Consider the following 21,085-nt stretch of genomic DNA (forward strand, 5'->3'; position numbering starts at 1 on the left):
AAGGCTGACCGCCGAAGAATTGATGCTTTTGAATTATGGTGCTGGAGGAGACTCTTGAGAGTCCCATGGACTGCAAGAAGATCAAACCTATCCATTCTGAAGGAAATCAGCCCTGAGCGCTCACTGGAAGGACAGATTGTGAAGCTGAGGCTCCAATACTTTGGCCACCTCATGAGAAGAGAAGACTCCCTGGAGAAGATCCTGATGTTGAGAAAGATTGAGGGCACAAGAAGAAGGGGACGACAGAGGATGAGATGGTTAGACAGTGTTCTCGAAGCTACAAACATGAGTTTGACCAAGCTGCGGGAAGCAGTGGAAGACAGGAGTGCCTGGCGTGCTCTGGTCCATGGGGTTATGAAGACTTGGACACGACTAAACAACAACAACAACAACGATGATGATGTTTCAGGCCATTTCCCTAGATATACTCTTAAAAATAATCACATGATTATTTTTATCACATGGAATATGCTGCTGCTTGTAATCTCCATCATGTGGTCTGATGGTAAGCATTACAGTGTGATCATTCTGTTCATCCAGGGCTTTTTAATCTCAGACCATGTCTAGCAAACCCCTAGATAGCAGTGAAACTGACTAAATCTATGCAACCAGCTTCTGCATAATTTCAACTGGAAGGGAGATTCAACAGAGAGAGAAAGCAAAGCAAAAGAAAACAATACTGAAAGGGGGACATTGCTAAAATGATGAGATTATCTTGCTTTATGAAAAGACATCTTTGAATATCAAAAGACCATGCAATTTTCACACATCAATGGGTGCAATTATATCTTGCAGGCCCCAGAAATATTTCTGTGGTCTGGTTGAAATGATCCTCAGCAGAATATTTTTACAAACAGTAGGGCGGCGGGGGAGGAATCTCTACTTCTGCTGTATATAGACCCTGCAGTATGAATCACTAACTTGCTCACCAGAAAAGGGAGACAGACAGTCAACAGTGCAGGAATGGGGTGATGGACTAGTTGCAGCATTTACCTGTGTAGACCTAAATTCAAACTGAAGCTTTGTTTGATAAGGAAACCCACCCTCTCTCCTACACTCTAATGTGCATAAAACATAAAATCTTTGGGTCTTGCAGAGATTTACCCTTTACAAGCTGTGCTTTGCATGCATCCTCCTTACCTGCCAAACTTTGACTGTGGGGGGGGAGATAAGGACCTGTCCCACCAGGCAGATCCAGTTCCCCACCCCTGACCAAGATGATGGGATCGTGCATAAACTGGGACCAAGTGTATATAGCATTTCGCATAGGAAGCATCTTATTATCCATTTTTAATAACAGTCTCTAGAGCAATAAATCCTAGTTTTCATAAAAAATAGTCATTGTTGCAAACCTATAGTTTTGACTGTGCAGAAAATGATTTTCTTTTTTAAATTAAAAAACAAAACAACCTAAGCTGTAAAAAAAATTGTTGCTACAGAAAAGTACAACACCCTACAAATCCAGAACACAATGAAATGCTTGTAGTGGTAGTGGTGTGTGTGTGTGTGTGTGTGTGTGTGTGTGTGTGTGTGTGGTAGCTTTCCATAGGATTGGCCACAGCATAAACTGAAAAATACAGTACTGCCAAACTGGCTCTTGCTTGCTCATTTGCAATATATCTGGAAACACGTGTTTCTAATGGGCTTTTAACATTAATACAGATAGTTTTAGCAGACCCTCCAAGTGTCCCTATTTTCCAGGGACAGTCCTAGATTTACAGAAGCCGCCCTGGTTTCTGATTTGATCCCAGAACATCTCACTTTCCCTCAGGATGTCCCTATTTTCATTGGAGAAATGTTGGAGGGATGGTATGGTAGGTAGGGCAATCCTATTTTCATTGGAGATCTGCCAAACCTCTTACATCTGTTGTCAATAAAATTGTGGCCTTATTTGATCCAATCTAGGTGTGCTATGTCCATCATTCATACCCACTCAGGTAAGGTGAGAAGCGGAACCTGGGCATGCAAAGTCTTTCTAATGTTCATGTTCCCTTATCAGAGATCTGAAACACTTCCTAGGTACAACATCTTCAAAGCAAGCATGTAATATTATAGCAATAACATTATAGCATCAAGACACCCCAACACTACCATGCTTCTTTTTTAAAATCAACAACACATTTTTCATGGGGATCAGAATGCAAACAATGCCATTGTCATCTGCTATTTGAATTTCAATTGACATTTAACCCTTCAAATGTCTCTAGAGTAAAATAGAAAACACATAAAAGCCTAGGCTTCTCCTACACAGTTCCAGTTTGTATATGACTACAGAAATTCCCCAGCCTTAAAGTTTATATTTACTGTAAGTGATTTCATTTGAAGCAATCCCACAAGAAGAGAAATGTAAATTGTGGCCTTCACAGGCATGGCAGCTATTGTTCACAATCTCTATCTGTGGGCCTAAGATGTAAATGTAGGTTTCAGAAATGAATAGCATTTTGTCCCTGTATTCTGGGACACCTCTCGTTCATAGCTGTCAACTTTTCCCTTTTTTAAAAAGGGAAATTCCCTTATTCCAAATAGGATTCCTCATGAGAAATGGGAAAAGTTGACAGCTATGCTCTAGTTGTTCAGATGATGAATGGTTTCACTCCAGATAGCCTAAAAGTTCCATGTAGCTGCAAGCCAATATGTTTAAAATGTTAAAAGCAACCAGTAAGTATATGCACTTCTGTAGATACCGAAACATCCAACTTGAGCAGATGGTTGTAATTTCTTTGGATGGGTAAATCTTAAAATTAACTTGCTATAAATCAATTCGCTTGTTTCCTAAACCTTCATAGCCCATGCTTTCATATTTTCCAGGTTCAAATTTCCATTCAGTCATAAAGCCATAGATTAACTGGGCTACTCTCTCTCTTCTCTCTCTCTCTCTCTCTCTCTCTCTCTCTCTCTCTCTCTCTCTCTCTCTCTCTCTCTCTGCATCTCAATCTAACCTACCTCACAGGGTTGTTATGAGCTTAAAATGCAGAAGGGGGATAATTATGTACACCTCAGGGGAATATAGAGGTAATAAATAAATCAAGCTGAGTCTTTACATTACAATGTTGAAAAAACCCAACTTATTAGGGTGTTGCCATAGCTAAGTGCAAATTCCCTTGGGCATTGCAAGTTTCCACATGGACCTGGTGCTGACCAACAACTTGTGAATGCATAATAAAGTGTCACACATGATCATGCTTTGGAGGCATCTATTTGTGGTTGTCTTGTCACTGGATTTTCACATATTACATTGGTCACGGGTCATTTGCCAGAAAACCTTTTCTCTAAAGTTTCCAATAGACATGACCATAAGTGTGACGTTTGCCCATGAAACATTAGCTCTTTACGTACCTAGCTTCAGAATGGGGATCAAAAATTGATTCATACTTTTAGTGAAAACGCTTATCCAAGTTATAGGTAAATTATTGAGGTTTCAAAACTGTTAGATGGGTCACAGCATTTAATAACAAGAAAGTGTGTAAACTACCATTGACATTAGTTAATTAACGTACAACACACATACACATTTGTCAGAAGCAGTGTCTTCCGTCATCTAACCAAGACAGGCAAAGTTTGAGAACCTTTGCGGTGATCCCTACAGCCAAGAAAAAGCCTTGGTGTAGTTTGCTCCCAGCTGCAGAATTGCACCTCTAGAAGAAATTAAATTACCAAAGCACTGATGTCTTCGGTGCTGATGCAAACCACAGAGCTAAACCAAAAGATTTGTTCCCACCCACCCACCCACCCAATTATCGGAAGCCACATTTTAGTCTCATTCTTTTTACAGCAATGGTTTTACTGAGTAACATTGTTTCTTAAAAGTTTCCTTTTCTTTTTCTGCCTAGCAGGAGAGGAAGGAAGTTAGTGGTGAAACTGTTTCGCTTCCTATGCTTTTTTAAAAAGAATAAGTATAAAAGTATGATAACCAAGCGGTTTATGCAAGAGGAAAGGAAGTAAGAAACAAGATTACATTCTAAAGGGGAGCCTTTTAACTGAAAACACAAGGTGGATCCATTGCTTATGCTAGGCACCTTCCTCAAATCCTACAAACTGTTAGGCATCACAAATCATTACTTTCATCCAAGGGGAGCTTATCCTCCACTTGCATTGTGCATGACAGAATATGCGCAAGATATACTTTCTGGGTGCACATGATATAAAACATCCCCCCTTTATATTTCCACTGATAAGTTGTGGTTTCTTTGAAAACAGGTTTAAAAGACCACATCCATTTTGGTTCCTTATCTCCACGGACATCAATTAAGCTATATTATGATTATTTTGGTGATATTGCATAGAAGCAAGTGGACTAAAGATTATACCCATCCTTGTATAAACTTATAGCACGTAGTGCAACTCGTCGACAGAGTCATGACTTCACAGCCCATTTTAAATTTTGTGGCTGCATTTGTGTATCAGCCCTATGCTACAAGTTCACAAATTAAACATCCTTGAGCATTCAGAACAGAGCTTCCTGAATCAAGATGCATGAACTGCAAGGGGAGAAGTCTGGCACTGTGAATTTATTTTTCTCAATACATTCCAAACTTCGGTAATGAAAGTCTGCCCTTCTATCTGCACAATCTAATTAAAGCATGCACTTCTATCTATGTGCAATCTATCATCTCTTCTTTTAGAGGGGCCTCCGGTCCCCTGAGAACTGCCTTTGAACTCTTCCCTTGCCCTGCCTGTTTTTCCTGCATCTGGTGTCTATTAATTTGGAGCATCTCTGTTATCCCAGCTGGCCTCTCTATTTGCACCTGCTCTTGTTCACCTGTCACAGGCATGAACAAATGCAGAATGTTGACATTGCCCAGAACCTGTTTGATTACACATGCACAATAGGAGTTCTAATGCTGAGGATGAAATTACATAACTCGACCCATTGAATAGAAAGATCAGCCGCTAGCATGGTACACTGACCAATGGTGCTAACATTTTCCCCTGAAGATGTGGCCAAATGCCTGTATTTTCAGATGTTAGACAGACTTTTTCTTCCAGACAGCATCTTATTGCAGAATTGATGATGCAAGCATGCAGATTTCTGGTTTTGATTCAATAATAATAATAATAATAATAATAATAATAATAATAATAATAATAGTTGTTGTTGTTGTTGTTGTTTGTTTGTTTGTTTCTTATTTATATCCCACCCATCTGCTGTAACTTCACTTGTGCCTGCCACCAAGTACGTATAACTGAGAAAATGCTATGCTATCTTACTGGACACACACGACACACACACTACTTTTGCTGTTTGCTCTGTTAAGCGCTGCAGGGGTGGAAGTCTACACCTCTTGCTAATTGAAAGGCTTTGTGTAGGTGGGAGAATTGCTGCCCCCTACTCCTGCTTGCCAATGCTGTTGGAGTGATCTATTTTCAACACTTCAAAGACAGACATCACACTTTTGAGGGTGAAGACTGCAATCACATTAAAGGGGGGGTAGAGATTAGACAAGGGAAACCTGTGGGCTCTTCCCAGTTGTATGCTAAGGGTGTTACTGGAATTCATCAACAATACACCTTTTCACAGATTTGTGTTTTGCATCATGCTGAGTGCCATGGACATGAGCAAGAAGAAGAGAAAAATAGGTTTCTGGTAAGGTCAGTCCACATCGGAACCTGACATTAACAGTTGCCCATTTCTTCTAAGATTTTTTTGCAGAAAGGAAATTTTGTAACCAAAGTTAGAAATTACTAGCATTGTGGGCTTACGGGAAACATCATAAAGAAGGAGGGGAGGAAACCCTTCCAGCTGAACAAATGAGTAGCCGATTCTTCCCAAAGGGCAACTTTGAGAACACAGGACCAGAAATCATTTGCCTTCTCTTTGGCAGACAAGCAGGATGGAATCTGCTTACTGACATGACAATATTGCAAGTGTGTTGTAAAGACAAAGGAAGCAGATGGGATAAACCTCCCACGATTCTAACAGAAGTACCTCCCCATCACTTTCATTACCTCCTCTCTTTTGACTGGGGAAGTAGAGCAGTGATTGCATTTATCTAAATTCAAGGAAGTTTCCATAGAAATGCAAGCCCTGGAATCATAGATGCTTTTGACTCAAAAGCCCACTTCAGTAAATGGGAATATTCCAGCTGATGTCATCATCCTGTAATTTAAGTTACAGCTAATGCTTCCTTCTTGGGCTAGGCAAATCTGCACAAAACTAGGTGGTCCCATCTTGGAATGTTAATTTGTCCAACTCTTCATGAATCAAGCAAAGTTCCTCCCGAAATTGTTATCTGGTTTGGAGTGTGAAAGGAGGTTTAGCATGGGTAGGACTATAGTCCTATAAAATCTATGCATGTCCTATAACTGGGCTGGGGTATTTACATTTTAGATAATTTAAGATGGTCAGTGGACACCATTGTTAACTGCCATTTAAAGGAGTCTCAGCTCATCCTCTGCTAAAGTGCCAATCAACCATTTTATTTATATGCTGCCTTTCCAGTGCAGGAGTGGGGGGGGGACAGAAAATGGGTACCCCACTCACTTCTGACTCTGGATTACAGATGGGGGGCTGAGACCACATAAAACCAGTCTTGAAAGACCTACATTGGCTCCCAGTATGTTTCCGAGCACAATTCAAAGTGTTGGTGCTGACCTTTAAAGCCCTAAATGGCCTCGGTCCAGTATACCTGAAGGAGCGTCTCCACCCCCATCGTTCTGCCCGGACACTGAGGTCCAGCGCCGAGGGCCTTCTGGCGGTTCCCTCGTTGCGAGAAGCCAAGTTACAGGGAACCAGGCAGAGGGCCTTCTCGGTAGTGGCACCCACCGTGTGGAATGCCCTCCCACCAGAGGTCAAAGATAACAACAATTACCAGACCTTTAGAAGGCATCTCAAGGCAGCCCTGTTTAGGGAAGCTTTTAATGTATGATGGATTTCTGTATTTTAATATTTTGTTGGAAGCCACCCAGAGTGGCTGGGGGAACCCGGTCAGAAGGGTGGGGTATAAATAATAAATTTTATTATTATTATTATTATTATTATTATTATTATTATTATTTGATTCAGTCCCCATTTAAATGCAAACCTACATAATCTGCCCTTTCCAAAACAATATAAGAACCAAAACACAGCACTCCTTTAAAATTTGTACTTCTCTGAGTTTTGTAATGCAGTTCTCCAACCAAGCAACATGCACAAAAATGCATGGGCCGGGGTAGAGTGTGCATACAACTGCATATGAAAATAACATACAAAAATAACATTAGTAAAAAAAAAAACCGACCACATTATAGTGTATGGAGATGCTTTTTTAAAAAATGGATAAAGTGGGCAAAATTGCATGCAATCCTCAGGAGAAATTAGCACTAAATGTTGATAAATTTTCATGGGGGCATTTTTATGGGAAATAATTATGATGATAAACTAATGTGGAAATCTGGAGACTTTCATTTAAAAGAGAAATGGAGAGAAGTAAAAACTGACAGATCTGCACATTTAGGACCCAATCCACCACTGTCCCTGCCCACCGACTACCACTCCAACCATATACAGTACAGGTAAAACTCGGAAAATTAGAATGTCATCAAAAAGTGCATTCATTTCAGTAATGCAACTTACAAGGTGAAACCAATATATGAGATAGATGCATGACATGCAAAGCAAGATATGTCAAGCCTTTATTTGTTGTAATTATTTGTCGTTAGGCGGGTCAATTATAAATGGAATGTAATTAATGAAATGTAATAGCGATGCTTATTTTTGTATTATTGTAACTATTTGTTTTATTACTGTGGAATTTCCAAAAGAAAGCATTTGTAAAAATTAAAAGAAAAATAAAAAATAATAAGTTGCATTGCTGAAATAAGTGCACTTTTTGACAATATTCTAATTTTCCGAGTTTCACCTATACACCGAGGTAAAGCAGTCCTTGGTAGAAGGAGGGGAGAAGTATCTCCTTCCCTTGACATATAGGCTGGGTAAAAAGGGAGAAAAGAGCATCATTCATATCCTGTAAACAGAGCAGCTCCACTGGCACGCCTCTCACTGAGGGACCAATAAGCCTCCCTACTTCCCTTTGTCTACCAAGCCAAACAACCCCCAAATAGCCAGATCAGCGGGTAGCCAGTTTTCTTGTCCTCTTGGCACAGAGAATTTGGCTTGGGCACTTGGCATCAGGAATTGGCCAAAAGCACTGCCGTCACTTAAGGTGGCAGCTGCTCTGGCGGGCTTGGGGCATCTCAGAGGAAGAGTCAGTCATTGCCAGATAAGCAGTTCCATTACTGGGCTCTGCCTCATCCTCAGGAATAGCATCATCATTTCCAACCACCTAACAAAAACATTCTACTGTTAGTTATGTTCTGCATAGATGATGGAGGGAGGAGGGTCAGATCTAAACACATTTCCTAGAAAATCTATTGGGCTGCTGCTTAACCACCCCCTTAAGTCAGATTTGTGTTAACCTTCCAAAATGAAATTAAACAGCAGTTGACTGCCAGTTCTCCTGAATAGGGCATATGGTTCTACCATTGCTCTGCACAACACTGTTAAAAATAAATTCCAGGCCTTCTAAAAGGGATGCAAATCTTTAACCTTGGGTTAAAAAAGAGAAAAGTACAGGGATATGGAACCTATGGTCCTGCATATACTTGCTTATTTATTGCATTTATATCTCACCTTTCCTCCAAGGAGCTCAAAGTGGCAAACACGGTTCTTCCCTCCTCATTTTATCCTCACAACAACCCTATGAGGTAGGTTCATCTGAGAGGCAATGCCTATCCCAAGGCACACACATGAGCTTCATGACTGAAGGGATTGGAACCTGGGTCTCCCAGGTCCTAATCTGACACACGAACTACTGCACCACACTGTTGTTGGATTACAACCCCCACCATCCCTGACCAATGTGTCATAGCCCTGTCTCAAATCCCATTGCTGAACAATGGAGAGCAGAGCTGTGTGGGGTGCGAGGCCAAACAAACAAGAGATAGGAGTCTCTGAGATATGCTTACCTGCAAAGGGAGTCCACATGCAAAGTCCAGTCCATTCCAAGGGTTGGGCAAACAGCTGCCCATATAATCCAACATTCCATGGGTCATGGAATCCAAACGGACATGAAGCCAAGGGTCCAAACAGGGAGTGGGGAGCAGCAAGGTAGAGCAGGCATTGTTTCCAGTGTCCAACTGCTGCCAGAAGCCAGAAGCTAGCTGGTTCTCATCTGTGCCTTCTCCTGATCAGCTGCAGGTAGAGTCACTCCACCTTCTCTACCTTCAGGCTGCTGTTTAGCAGGGGAAGCTGACTCCTGGCCCATGACACCATGGACCATGCTGACTGGGACTTATGGGATCTGTAGCTCAACAGCTTCTGGAGAGCTTTTGAGTGCCCATCATTGCTATGGAAGGAAGGTTCCTTAAAAAAAAAACTGGGGATGGAAGCCAAGAAGAACAGGAGCTGTCTCCTGCTAACTCAGCCCTCAGGGAGTTTCCTCAACAATTCAAGCTGCTCCCCACATCCATCTCCAGAGAACTAAACGAGGGCTGTTTTTCACCTACACATTTTTAAAATATACCATGGCCTTTGCAAAAAGGTGCAAGCATCTTTTCTGAATTGGTGGGGAACAGAGCTGGCTCACATCTGCAATTGTGGACTGCAAAAATCTAGCAGCAGTTTAAGGTCATTCTAGATGTTGCTCATGTCTACATGTAAGTTTCCTAGATATTTTATTTTAATGAAAAGGAATCTCAAGTGGCTGCAGTCAGGAGTGGAGGAGGAATTGCGGTGTGTGTGTGTGTGTGTTTAACTATTTCCCCACTAGCTGCTTTTCCGATTATTTTTCTGCTCCTGAGACTGTTTTTCATTTGAAAAAAATACAATATATAACAGCAAAATTGTATTTTTTTTTTTTAAAGAAAAACACTAAAGTAACATGGTATGTTACACATACCTAATCTGGCCTTTAGCAATTGTCCCGAAAGGGCTGAGGGCTACATTTTTTTTATTTTTTTGTTTCACTGAAGAGAGCAGTGAAGCAGGTGTGTGCCATAAGGGACCTAGTGAGCTGCAAACCTCAAATCATTTACATCGAGCTCCTATTGATTGCAATAGGATGATGCAAGTCATCTGGGGGTTGTAGCCATAGAAACCAAAGTGCTACTGGCCTAGGATAGAACAATGGAACTCGGATCTTAGTCCCACAGAGGCAGGAGTAGCCCATTGAATGCAAGTTGCTGGGAATTGCAAGTGGGGAGAGTGCAGTTGCGTTCAGGCCTGCTTCCAGGCTTGCCATAAGCCCCTTAGCTGGCCACTGTAAGAACAGGATACTGCGTCAGATGGGTCTTTGGCCTCATCCAGCGGGGCTCTTCTTATGGGGGAACAGCACAAGGGGGAAATATTACTGTTCACCTCCTTCCCCCTGTTTTGGTCTTCTGTTTCAAACTTCAGCCTTTAAGACAGCTGCCTTTTTCTTAAAAAAAAGAGAAAAGAACAAAGTTTTGGAAGGAAAAGGAATCACATAATTTAGCGTACTGTGTAATTCTAAACCAAGTTCTCCCCAACTTTCTGGGACTTTGGGAGAGGGCCATGGCCACGGCCCTTCTCTTCCTGCTCCCCACAACTGCTCCCCATCCCCAAGAGAAAAACGTGTCTGCATGCACACACACTTTGCTTTTTCATTGGGTCTGGATAAAAGTTAGACCCAGCAGAATTAAAATGGATCTGTATGGTTTTGCACTCTCAAATTAATGGGTTACGTTGGTAGATTGTGCAGTAAACACCGCAGACCCAGTGCTTGCCAGCAATGCAAACGACATTTATCCTAGACACAGATCCTTCTTGGTTTTTTTTTTACACAGGGCGAGAACAGAGCTACCAGAAAATCACAGGATGCTTCTGTGACACAGAGGTAACCTACAGCCAGATGGTATGTTTGAGCTTTGTAAACTTTATGAAGATCCATGCCTTGGAGCTATATTCTTGGCGGTCCCAAAAAGCACTGGAGCCCTGATTTGTACAGTTCAGTACTGAAAATGGAGATAGATGTCATCTATGATTTGATAGTGGTCTGAAAGAAATGTAAAATTCATGAGGCTCCTGGAAATTGTAGCTTATCCCCTCCCAGAACTACAGTTCTCAGCACCCCTAACAAACAGTTCACAGGATTCTTTTGGGGGGTTGGAAGAAAATGTGCTTTAAATGGATAGTGTGCATACAACCTTAAACGGCACATATATACCTGCACATGTACATTTCTCCCCTACTCAAGGACACCATTTCCCCCCTTCCCCTCATTCTTTCTGGTGCTTCACTCCGTTTTCCTCCCAGCTCCTGTGGTGCCCTACTTTCTCCCCCCACCTCCCCCCAGTCACCCTGTTTTCTTCCCTCCAAGTCCCTCAGACTGCTCACCGCTTTCCCTCCCACCCCTTTGAGACGCTCTGTTTTATGTTCAGCTGCTAGAGTGCCAATCTGCACCTTCAAACGCGAGTAAGAGCCGAAAGAGGAAGCGGGAAATGATATTGCTCTTCTCACTTCCTGCTTTAGTTCAAGGTCTTTTTTGGAGAGGAGGAAGTAACCACAGTGCAGGGTGGATGGGCTCAGAGGCTTTGCAGGCACCATGTTGCCTGCAGGCCCCGTGCTAGAGCCCCTAGTTCTGAATTCATTCTAAAACACATTACTAATTGTAATGAATTATATCTGGACATTGTTGACTGGCCAGCACAGCATATAGGTGCAGATGTATTCAGTGGCGAAGCTGCATGCTCTGCTATCAGAGGCAGAGAGCAGGCAGGGGCGTGGCTGGCGCCCCCCCCCCCGGGAGGGATGAGCGGCATGTGTTCAGGGGGCCCGCCACAATGGCACCTTACCGAAATAGTGGTGCCAGGGGCGGTTCGCTCCCTCCGCACCCCCGTTCCCCCGCCAGTGGATGTATTTGAGGCCGCCAAAACATCTTGATATCTGCATATCATCTATTGTCCTCCAATTATACAACATCTGGTCGCAGCGCCCTCCTGGCGGACCGGCCGGCCAGCGGGTGGGCACAGCTCGCGGCGCCCTCCTGGCGGGCCGGCGCCATGGTGCCCTGCGCCACCCAGCCTGCACGTAGGGCCGGCCCTGAGCAGTACCTATTTATCTACTTGCACTGGCGTGCTTTCGAACTACTAGGTTGGCAGGAGCTGGGACAGAGTAACGGGAGCTCACCCCATCATACAGATTCAAACTACTAACCTTCTGATCGGCAAGCCCAAGAGAGTCAGTGGTTTAGACCACAGCGCCACCTGTGTCCCCAAGTCCTCCAATTACACAACATCTGGTGATTGTTCTCATTTCATGGTGAAGGGTATAGCCTGGGGGCAGGGGCAGGGGCTGGAGCTGGGGAGGGGAGCTAGCCTGGTAACAGACCCAAGGACTGGATAGAGACTCACTCCTGGAGGGCCATATTTTGTTCCCCCTGCCAGGAGATGAAATAATAATAATAATAATAATAATAATAATAATAATAATAATAATTTATTTATACCCCGCCCATCTGGCTGAGTCTCCCCAGTCACTCTGGGCGGCTCCCAATTGAATATTAAAACAATACAGCATTAAGTATTAAAAGCTTCCCTAAACAGGGCTGCCTTCAGATGTCTTTTAAAATTAGGATAGCTGCTTATTTCCTTGGCATCTGATGGAAGGGCATTCCACAGGGCGGGTGCTGCTACCGAGAAGGCCCTCTGTCTGGTTCCCTGTAACCTCACTTCTCGCAATGAGGGAACCCCCAGAAGGCCCTCGGCGCTGGACCTCAGTGTCCGGGCTGAACGGTGGGGGTGGAGACATATTAATGTTGTGGTAGCTCGGCAGTGATAAATGCACCCACCACGCCATTCAAATGCCCTCTATGAATACATAACATAATGCCACCTCTCTCATCTTCCAATGCAGTCTATTCCCCTGCCATTGCCATTGGGAAGTTCTGAATGTTTTGCTGAAAACTTCTATCTTGTAAGCTGAACGTGGGCCCTCCCCTCTGGAAAAAGCCTTCCAGGCATATTGGACTCTAGCTCTCAGCCCCTAGCCAGCATAAACAATAGCCAAGGATGATGGGCGTTTTGAGGCCAAATATCTAGGAGGCCACATGGTCTGCTGTTGTTGTTTAGTCGTTTAGTCGTGTCCGACTCTTCGTGACCCCATGGACCATAGCACGCCAGGCACTCCTGTCTTGCACTGCCTCCCGCAGTTTGGTCAAACTCATGTTCGTAGCTTCGAGAACACTGTCCAACCATCTTGTCCTCTGTCGTCCCCTTCTCCTAGTGCCCTCAATCTTTCCCAACATGGTCTGCATCCCTGGCTTAATGTAACTGTTTCCTGCATTTATCACTTGATGTTGTTGCTGTTCTCATTGCCTTATCCCTACATTGTCTTATTTCCCATCCTTCCTGTTTATGTTTCTACCCCCTGTACCCACACATGTACACTGTCTAAATGTAAATCATAATGTGGTCCTTGGGGACACACGGGCACTGTTACTTTACTTACATTACTTTGTAAAGCAGAATTTACATTCCCGATACGCCATAAATAACAACAATAATAGCAGCTGTTGCTTGAATCAGATCAATATGAACATCTGCTGGAGCACTGACAAAATACCCTGGGTCTGCCTGCCTCATCATATTGGTGCACCAGCACAACTTGCAACATTTGCAGTGGTGATGAAACCCTTGCACTTTATCCTTCATATTTATTGCCCGTTCATTGTGACTCATAAAATTGAGCCACTGGACTCTTGAGCAAGGCTATGCTAGTCAACGGGGATTATGTGGCATAAGGGTTAGAACCTCCTATATCACAGCTACGAAACTTCTTGTGGCAACTCTTTCCAGAGGCCCATTGGTCTGTGTTGGGTAAAATAAGGAAAGAATGGAGGTCAGCAGGCAGTTGGATAAGGTTCTTTCCGTTCCATTTGTAGAGCTTACAAAAGTAAAGTTGAAAGACCAGAGGAACTGAGCACAAGAAACCAAACACAATCACTATGGAGATGGAACCAGTATGGTTTGCGTAGAATGAATCATCTGGAGGGTACTTCCTTTCTGAATAAGAAAAAGAGTGAGAGAATCATAGATGTACACCAGACCAAAAGAGAGAGAGAGAGAGAGAGAGAGAGAGAGAGAGAGAGAGAGAGAGAGAGAGAGAGAGAGAGTTAGTTTTGAATAGAAGGGGGGAAACCCAGTCATTTCCGTTGCTAAATCACCAGCTTACTGCTCAGAGATCTGTTATGTGTGTTTGGGGGGGGGTGTTACATGGCAACCGGAGAAAAAGTATTTGGTTCCATTTACTAAATAAATTATTACCAAGAAAGGAAAAGAAATGTTGCTTACCAATAAGCACCAAAAGATTGAATTAACTGAGGTGTATTTTTTCAAGAGTGGCACCTTTGGTTTCTTCAGTGTGGGACAAATTAAACCCATAAACATGCACACACCAGCAATTACATGGGTTCCTGAAGAAATGGAGAAGAAGAAGAAAACTTTTCTCCTACGCTTGAAGGAAATAACTGCAAGACCAAAAACAGCTAACCAACACAGTGATCCAAAAAATTAAAAACACTTATTTCCCTTGCATTTATTTCAGACCCTCCAAGTGTCCCTATTTTTCCAGGGCCATCCTTGATTTAGAGAGGTCATCCCAGTTTCTAATTTGATCCCAGAATGTCCTGCTTTTCCTTAGGATGTCCCTATTTTCATTGGAGAAATGTTGGAGGGTATGGAGTTATCTGACCCTCGAGCCGTCTGAAGGCAATCCTGTATAAAGGGTTTTTTTTAAAAAAAAAATGTTTGATGCTTTATTTAGTTTTTATATATGTTGGAAGCTGCCCAGAGTGGCTGGGGCAACCCAGTAAGATGTGTGGGGTATAAAGAGTAAAATTATCACTATGGAATGGGACTTTCCTATTTTCATTGGAGAAATGTTGGAGGGTGTGTTATTTGCTATGTCTAAGCTGCCATATCTAAGCTGGAAGAACAGTGGACACCCACAGAGAGGGAAAGAAATAAAGCAGACAGAAAAGAAACTGGTAGTGCTTTACTGAGGGTCTTGAGTTACCTCCGAAGGATGGAGCACATCTGAGTGGTTGCTAGGCTACACACAACTGTCTGTTTCCTTGATTTGGGGAACCTATACTGCAGAAATAGGGTTGGATCCTGGCTTAGTCATACTTAGACTAATCTCACAGAAATCATGACTAACGCTAAGTCTGACTAACTCTGGCTACTAGTTTGTTTCTAACGGTTGCAAGATAGTTGGCTGTTGGAACAAACGTACTGAATCACAGACATGAACACTTCCCAGTTCAGAGGATATTTGGCCTGAGGCGAGAGCCTGTTCATTAAGTGCTTCAGCAGCTTTGCCCTCATCCTTTTTTCTTTGGAGAGGCTCGTTGGAGGGATTTCTTTTTCTTTTGCCTGTACCAGGAGTTTTGGGAGGCTCACAAAGGATTATAGCTCAAACTTGAACAGCTTAACTAAAGAGCTCTCAAAGAACTGGACAGCTCGACAAAATACAGTCCTGGGTGCCAGTACAGTTAGGCCCAGCAATGTTTTCTGTTCGTGTGACCTCTGATCCCCACTGAATGAGAGAACAAAATGGACTACTGTATGGGGCTTGCGCTACCAATACTCCTTCAGTTCAAGCTTGCCAGCTTCGTTTTCTTGACTGCATGACACAAATAAAACAAAATAAAGTTAGTCCAGGGGGCTAAAACAAATCTCTCTATTTAGTTGCAAAACAACCTTATTATACTCCTGTGTGTCCCATCTAGAATCAAAAGTTAGTCCTTCACATTGACAAAGCAGTTCTGGGGTGGGGGTGAGGAAACTCCAGACAAGACCGGAGCAATTCTCAGTGACGGAACTCAAAAGTTTAAAGTGGGCATCTGCTAATAAGTGGTGCCCTGCTGTCGGCACATCTAAAACCAGCACTATTTCTCTCCTGCCAAGGCCACAGTTTTTTAGAACAATTGCCTTGCAGTGAGAGCCAGCATGGTGTAGAGGTAGCTTAGTGTGTTCAACTAAGACCTGGGAGGAAAAAGGTAAAGGGACCCCTGACCATTACGTCCAGTCATGACCGACTCTGGGGTTGTGCCGCTCATCTCGCATTATTGGCCGAGGGAGAAAGCTTCCAGGTCATGTGGCCAGCATGACGAAGCCGCTTCTGGTGAACCAGAGCAGCGCATGAAAACGCCGTTTACCTTCCTGCTTGGAGCAGTACCTATTTATCTACTTGCACTTTGACGTGCTTTTGAACTGCTAGGTTGGCAGGAGCTGCGACCGAGCAACGGGAGCTCACCCCGTCGCAGGGATTTGAACCTCCAACCTTCTGATCGGCAAGCCCAAGTCTCTGTGGTTTAACCCACAGCACCACCTGCGACCCATTGAAGACCTGGGAGACCAGGGTTCAAATCCTATGAAGCTCACAGAGTGACCTTGGGCCAGTCACTCACTCTCAGCCTAACCTACCTCAACAGAGTGGTTGTGAGGATAACATAGAAAAGGGGAAAGGAACCATGTATGCCACTGTCAGCAACTTGGAGGAAAGGTGGGATATAAATGCATATAAATGCAACAAATAAATAAATTCGGCACCAAAACAGGAGCATCTTGTTCATAGTTCTATGCAGAGTATCCTTCAAGATGTGTCTGCACTACCATTTCCACCATCCCAAACCAGCAATTAAACAAAAAAAAACCCAAAACCCCTGCTAGGACATTTGCAAAGCTAAATAGTGTCTGGTATGGTTTCAAATTGGAAGTGGGGCTGTGTGTTCACACCCCTGCATTCCAGGGGTTTGGACTAGATGCCTCTCAGGGTCCCTTCCAAGTCTACAGTTCTATGATTCTGTGAATGGGGCTGATGGGTGTTGAACAACATCCAAAGGGCTAGAGGTTCCTCACTCCTGCTCTATCGAATTACCAGTGGGGTGTGAAATTGCAAGGCTTAAGCCAGCCTTTGCCACCCAGCACCCTTTAGATTAGGTGCAGGGGATGTGTGGCCCTCTGGATGTTGCTGAATGACAACTCCAAACAAGCATGGCCAAAAGCTAGGGGTGATGGGCGTTGTAGTTCAGCAGCATCAGGTGGCCCAAAGGTTCCCATGTATATAGCAACATTGCTCAAGTTTGTCTGAGAAATCGTTTGGGAACAAGTTGGCTATGTTGGGGAAACAGAGTGAGCGAAGGCTGTGCACTGTGAAACAGCCAACCTTTGCAGCAGCATTGCTTATGGATCAACATTCAGTATCAGTGGAAGCAATTAGGTAATGAATTGGGTTAGTGCATGGACTCTGGGGGTTTGCTAAATGTGTCACAAGCCCCAAAAGTTATTAAGCCATAATGAAAATGGTTATTTAGCCTTTTAAGGTTATGAGTGGCCTCTGCTCAAGTAGCTTCTGTCAAAGCCAAGCCATAGGTAGCTTTCAAGTGGGAGCCAGGTCAGTATTAAAGACAAGCAGAGAATTAGAGCAAACTGTTTGCTAGAAATTAATTACTGCGTGTAATAATACAACTGGCCTCCTCATCCGACAATAAAAATCTTCCACGATGCCGATTAAAACTTGCCTCCTAAAGAGCTTGTTTGCAGCCCTTTTCTTTTGAAGAGTGTACAAGTCCTGAGTGCTTCGGGCTATTTTCCCTTCACACTTATTTTGCTGAGCTATACACCAAAAGAACACTAAGAATCATAGAGTTGGAAGGGACAATGACCCCCTGCAATGCAGGAATCTTTTGCCAAACATGGGGCTCTACTGGCTTAGTGAACTTCTGTACAGGGTGTGAGATAGTGTACAACCAGGTGTGGGGATCCTTCAGCCAACAGCTCTAATTAGACCCAGCATGGGTAGCAATTTGGACCTCAAGGGAATTTCCCTCAATCATGCCCACTTGACCTACACCTGGTGTCGTATCAGCTGTGGGGCAGGTAAGGGCACACTTCCAAAGAAAGAATCGCATTCTTAAAGTGGACTTCCCATTGTGCCTTTGCAAGTAAAGCTCACTGATGCTGCCAATCAGCTGATCCGTCGCCCAGATCCAGTTCCCCACTCCTGGCTCTGCACTGTGTAATGTGATTGGGGCATGTGCTCCCTGATGGCCACAGGATCCCCCTGGATTCCTATGGGGGAGTGTCATATAGGAAGAGTCGCTTAGAAGAGAAGATGAATTATAGCAGGCAGAGAATGGGTTGAGCACTTCCTTCCTGTCAAATGCTGCTTCAGTGTTGAAAATTTCATAACACCATTGGAATTTCAACATGTTCATGGTCAGCTTGTATCTTGGTTTTCATAAGAGTTATGGAACAGTAGAGCAGGGATGTGAAGGTCGTCTCCACTGCTGCAATCGCTGTTGTTTTGTCCACACACAGGAATAAGGTTAATCTGTCTTGATAATGTAATACGTTATTTACCTTCAGCTATTCATAAGCTGAAATTTCACAAATGAATGTGAACTGTAATTACAAATGCATTATAAACAAGTTCTACATGTGCAAGCAAATTGTCCTTTCTGTCCAATTCTCCCTGCTCTGACTCAATATACTGTATCTACTGTATCCTAATGCCATTACTGGGATCGACATTTTGCAATACTCCCATGAGCAGCAATTTCAGCATTCATCCTTTTAGAGACGGCCACAAGCCACAAGTGGCATGACCAGAGCTGATTCAGGCTGAATGTGACACATGGCAGCAGCATGCAGATGAGCAGCTCATGTGCCAAATGTTTGCAAGCAGCTGGAATTTGACTGAGGTCATCAGAATAGACCAGTAATGGGGATCCTCTGGGCCTATTAAGGCTTGCTCATTGGGGGTTGTATATGACTTCAGGTGTAGGGCAGGTGAGTGTGGCTTAGCAAAAATGGCATGAAGTCTAACAGGATTGATTAGGCTCCTGGGCCAGAAGGTCCCCACCCCTGTCCCGCCTCACAAGAAAAAAAGAAACCCCTACCAGTGTTTCTCAAACTTGAGTCTCCAGCTGTTGTTGGACTACAACTCCCATCATCCCTAGCTAGCAGCACCAGTTGTCAGGGATGATAGGTGCTGTAGTCCAACAACAGCTGGAGACTCAAGTTTGAGAAACACTGTACTGTCCTGAGTTCCCTCGAAGGAGCATGGATTATAAGAGCAATAATGACACATGTAATGTAATAAGTTTAATATTTTTCATGTCTTTTTATTTTATTTTTAAAAGTTTAAATTGTAGTTTGCAAAGAAAACAAGAGCCGTTTCGGGGTGCTTTAAAGATTTAACAAATGTAGAGGAGCACATGGGGCGGGGAACCACTTTTGTCAACTGCATAAATTATCAGTAAAGAATTCTGCATGGGACACTGGGCTTTTGTTTCCCACTGGCTAGCTATGTACGGTTATTATAATCTCAAGGGCCAAGTTTGTGTTGCTGTCCTTCAGCCAAGGATATGTCATGTCAGTACACCTCTTCACTGTTTACTGCGCTAAAACGCCCCTTGGCTGTAGAGATGAAGGCCAAATTGGGCAAATTCCTTGGCGACTATGCACAGAAGTGGCACACCTCAGGCCCAGGGACCCAATGTTGGGCACACACCCCTCCCAGCCTCTCTAGACTGTCTCTCCAGTCTTCACTAGCCCTGCATCACATCCCTGAGTGTTTTTGCCTGGATAGAAGGTGCCCTTGAACTCTGATCATGCTTGGTTGGATGGAGAATAAGAGAACAGAGTGTGAGTGAATGAAGCTTACAGAACAAAGGCTCCTGCCACTTTTGCCTCTGGCTCCATTCACCACTGCATGCAGCTCTCCAAAGATTTCCCAGATGAGAATGTGGCCCTTGGGGTGAAAAGGGTTATACAGAATACAGTATGCCAACTGATGGGAGGAGACGCGAGAGAGAGAGAGCTATTGCTGTGCTTGCCCTGCTTCAGGCTTCTTAAATGATGAAACTGGTTTGCTGCTACAGAAAACAGGACACCTTTGGAAAGACCCATCAGAGATTTTCTTATGTTTCATTTTTAAGCCCCCTGGGGTTTACTTCTGAGTAAAACAAGCACAGGGCTGTTATGACTTATGCTGCCTCAGCAAAGGATAACCAGTTGCAGCAGAATCCTTGTCAAAAAGATGTACGGTTTTTTTTGGGGGGGGGGAATCTGTGGCTCCCTAGATGCTGCTCCTGAACAACTCCCATTGGCTAGGCTGGCTGGGGTGAGGGGAAAGGTAGTCTTTCCTCCAGGGTTCAAAGCTCACGCCCACCCACTCCCACCATCATCCCACTGGCTGAGCTAGATAGACACCCATCATCATGGGGGGGGGAGGCACGTTCCCCGCACCGAATTTTGCCATTAGTAGCTGGTTACTCAGAAGCTGCAAGTCCCACCGAGTTCAGCGGAGTTTGCACCAGGGCAAATATGCTACGAGGGTGCCGAGCCTGGCGCACAGCTTTAAAGGGGAGTTGCAAACTTAAATATCCTTCCCTTTCGGATGCGTCTCCAATCGTGCAGGAGAAGCATCGACCAGAAAATGCAGCCCAACTGCAGCGAAAGGTTTTGTTTGTTTGCTTGTTTGTTTGTTTTAAAAAAAGGGAAGAGAGAGAGAGAGAAACCAGTCAGCCAAATAACGGCCCCTGCGCCTCAGATAGCCCCGGCTGGTGCCATGTGGAAGGGGTTGATAATGACGCGCGCAGCCTCTTGCGTCTCTGCAGGCAGCTCGCTTTTGCTCGCGAGGCAAAGAGGCTCCTTCTCCTCGGGCTGGAGGCGCCTCGACACGCGGGGACTCCCCACAGCAAAGGGGAACTCCTTCGCCACCCAGCCCAGCACCTCCCTCCCTCGGATTCGTTTTCCTTGCTTCTCAAAAACTCTGCGCGAGGAAAAGGGGACGTGACGGTTCCCCCATTAGCTTGGGCGTCCTTCCCATTCCGCCCCCATCCTGCAGCCAGTTCCTTCCACTTTCCACAGGCTCCGATCTCCACGTCTCGCCTTCAACCTCTCCACATCTGTTCCTCGTTGGGAATGGGATCCCTCCAACTTCTCCACCCCCCTGTTGCGGTGTCGTTGTCCCCCCGCGTTCTCCGCCCCCGTCCTTTCCATCCTTTTCTCTCTCCCCTCCTCCCTCCTGCACCCTGCGCAGCCACAAATCAGGAGTTTGCAAGGCCAGGCGGTGTGC

Source organism: Zootoca vivipara, chromosome 12 (genome assembly GCF_963506605.1).
Source record: "Zootoca vivipara chromosome 12, rZooViv1.1, whole genome shotgun sequence".
Classification (NCBI taxonomy): Eukaryota; Metazoa; Chordata; class Lepidosauria; order Squamata; family Lacertidae; genus Zootoca; species Zootoca vivipara.